This window comes from Seriola lalandi, unplaced genomic scaffold (assembly GCF_002814215.2).
Source record: "Seriola lalandi dorsalis isolate HSWRI2012SDOR001 ecotype SW California unplaced genomic scaffold, Sedor1 jcf7180002054926, whole genome shotgun sequence".
In the NCBI taxonomy this organism is placed as follows: domain Eukaryota; kingdom Metazoa; phylum Chordata; class Actinopteri; order Carangiformes; family Carangidae; genus Seriola; species Seriola lalandi.
Window position 1 is genome coordinate 217657 of NW_019525478.1, and position 3817 is coordinate 221473.

A 3817-nucleotide genomic window follows, 5' to 3' on the forward strand; every position below is an offset into this window, starting at 1 on the left:
GGGGGGGTAATAAGAGAGAGCACTGTACACTGGATTTATGCTGTTGGAAAAAAGCAGTGGTGGAAAAAAAAAAAGAAGAAAAAGTACCACTATGGTGTGAAAGTACTCCATTACAAATGACCTCATTACTGTCATAGTAAAAGTACCGAAGTATTATCAGCTGAAAGTAAAAATAATCATTCTGTAGAAAACTGGCCCTTATGAATGTTGTATTATTATATATGACATTAGTAGGTTGTTGAGATGAATGTATTAAAACATGTGACATATTGTTGTAGCTGGGATGGAGCTTCTTTTAACTGCTTTATATACATGTAACATTAATTATTATACATTTGGATTAATTTAATTATAAGCTTTACATATTAATTTGTGTTGTATATTAAGTGGTGCAATATTATTTGCGTTTATATTAATTAATATTACTGCAAGTCTATTCTATTATTTCATTATCAGTTGCAGTACTTTATTATTTCATATATAATTTGTATTCAAGTTGGTTGTTTGTAACTCCTGTAGTGTGGAGCACTTTTGGTTCCCAGCTGCCACTGTTTGCAGGGGGACAGGTGTGAATGTGACAGTATGAGATGCACATGGTGGTTCAGTCTAGTGGTGCCCAACCTGGGGGTCAAGCCCTCCATATGGTCACAAGATAAACCTGAGGGGTCATGACAAAACTAACCAGGATTTTTTAAATACTTTTCTCCAATCTGTTTTTGAATTAAATATTTGCCATTTCTTTGAGGTGCAAACAGTTATTGAAATGAAACCATGTGGGAAATCTGAAGTGAAACTGCACAGCTCAGACGTCGGGTCCCAGCTGACACTGCTCTTCCATAAATGCTCACAAACCACAAAAGGTTCAGAACCACTGGTTTAATTCAAAAAATAATAAAAAAAATCCATTGTATTTGATAAACTTACCACATGCTTTTATTTAAAATCATAATCTGAAAGTAACCAGTAACAGCATCTGGAGCAAAAAGTACCTCAGAACTGTAGAGTACAGAGTAAATGTGCTTAATTACATTCCACCACAGCTTCCCACAGATCACTGCGGTAAAAGAAAGATATATTATCAATAATTACTTTTACACTATATAATTTCTCCTATGATTAAAATCATTGAGTCATTTTAAGGTCCTGATAAAAAAGTGCTGCGCTTACATCAATGCTTCTCTGATGGAGAATCCCCCCCCTCACCATGAAGAAACCTCTGTCTGTTGTACTGTCAGTGATCTGCTTTAGTGACAGCGACATCAGCTACGCTTTTAAAAATCAGTGAGCTGCTTGTTGATTCCTGTTGTCGGCCACTTTCCTTCTCTACGGGCGCTGCCAGAGAATAAAAAGACTGTCCAGAGCGTCGATTCCTGCCAATTCAGAATAAAAAGACAGCATTTGAGAGTGTGTGAGCGAGAGAGAGAGAGAGAGAGAGAGAGAGAGTGACCCCAGCATCCCACAGACAAAATTCATTAGCTAAGCCTTGGAAGGCATTTATCACAGGTTACGGTCTCCAGGATTATTGCAGGATCATTCCCGGGCCATGAAGTAAGAGAGCGGCTGTGCTGATCTCCTCTGCTCGCCGCATAGATACGTTTCATCACACAGAGCTGTCTCACTAACATTAAAAACACACCCTGCAGATTTACTGCAGCAGTGAGCAGAAGCATTATGACCGACTCCTCCTCACTTCAACCTGAAGACTGAGCCAGGTCTGCGATCAGAGGGGGAACCTCCTACTCTGCTTCCCTTCAGAGTGGTGCTGGTGTGGAGTACCTGTTGTTGTTGTTGTTGTTGCCATGGGAAACAATAATCCTACCAGTAGGCTCAAATTCAACAATATTCATGTCTGCACCCAGAGCACTACACATGAATCTGAAGGCCTCTATACAACCAAGCCTTTCCCAGCATCACCTGCCTCTGAGGAGAGGAGGGAAACAACCAGCTTCTCTCTTACACACCATATAACAAACATGCCACCTGTTCACCTGGGTCACATGACTCTGCTCTGCTGATTTTTAAAGGCCTATTAAAGCCCCCCCCATCAGATTCTAAAGTGGGATAAAATGTGATGTCACATGCTTCAATACACCAATCAGGATCCAGAGAATTAAATAACTAAAGTGTTATGTATTTGTTTGTTATGTATTTACTGCCTATGTTGCCAGGACAACATCAATCACATCTAATCAAACCACACCCACACAGTCCTGATGAGGAGGTGGTTTTTCTCATATATATATGGTTATGGTTCCTGTTTCGTCTGGTTGTTGTTGAACTAATCACATATATTTGATGTGAAGGAGAAATACTGGATTTAAGAAAAATCTAATTTGCCTGAAATGGGTTTCATATTTAGTCCCTCAGCTGCGTCCGCTACTTGTGGGACTTCAGAAGCCTCCGCGCTGCCTGGAGGTTCCTCCGGCGACTGACGAGGATGATCCATCCAGAGGCGATCTCACTCACAGTGACCCCCAAATAAAACATAAGGCTCCATTTTGCCAGGAGAAACGATGTGACTTCTCAGCCACAACAAACCAAAGACATTTGCCTTCAGGTATTTTTTTGTTTTGTTTTTACAGTCATTGACAGCAGAAGAAAAGATGTGATGAAAGAGCTAAGAAAGACATGAACTGGGATATTTTCATCATCCTACTGCAAAAGACTCGCACAGATGAAACGTACAACTTTTCCACAGTAATGACCCAGGGGCTCCTCTGTGCTGCCGCCATCTATCATATAGAGGTAAGCTCTTTGTAGCAAAGCAATAATCACGCTGAGTTTAGCAGCTCTCTCCGTCTTGTTGTGGCCTCCTCTTTCAATTGTTATTTGATGTTATTTTTAGAGAAATTATGCATTTCCCTTTTCAATAGGCAGGTGCCTCTTATTACTCCTGCAAAAGACGATTTCTCTCTCAGCTAAGACTTATAAATCTGATTTCATAACACATGGAAGTTGTTCCCTCGCGATGACAAGGTAGGTGCAGCATCATGCAGACATATATGCATTTTTCCATCTGTGTGTGGCCTTTATCTTATTGTCTTTGATGTGAGGAACAGCTCATACAAGCCTTTGAACATTCATGTGGTACCAAGCTCAAAGTTATGATAATACAAACCGAAGAGACGGTAAGTATATATCTTTCTGCAGCTCATATAATTAGATCAGTGCTGCAGCATTGTGTCCTACTAGTTAAGTAACGTTATGCCCATAAATGGAGTGGTAATTTGCCTCCGTGACGCTCTTCTCTGCAAAGAAGGAAATGTCATCCCCAAAGATGAAGCAGGCAACTGAGACCATCTGGTCGCCTGAGTCATATATGCCGCCTGGTCCGGGAACAAACACTCCCTTAGTTAAAAGAACAATGCACCATCACTGTCACACTGCCCATGCTACAGTAAAATACAACTAGAGGCAAAAGCATGCAGTATCACACAACTTTCATAGGTTTTGCGCCTTTACTACGACTAAACTTAGATGTGAGAGAACACGTCTCAGTTTCCTTCATCCATAATGTCCTGCTCTTCGCCTGAGAGGAGTGGACAGTGCTGATCTGTGTTTTCCAGGTCCACCTGACTCCTTGCAAAATGCCTACACAGACAGACAGAGCGAGGAAACGGCATGTCCCAGGAGGAAATCAATACCGCTTCATGTATTTTTACCGCTCTGTCTGAATATGATGTTCTACACAACTTTGTCAAGGTTTAACAAAACGGTCGCCTTCATCAGAGCTAAAGCGATTTAACCACTCCTGTGATGTGAACTAGTTTCAGCAGAAAAGAAACAGACGGGGTTGAGTGGGCGAGTTCTGGCTTCC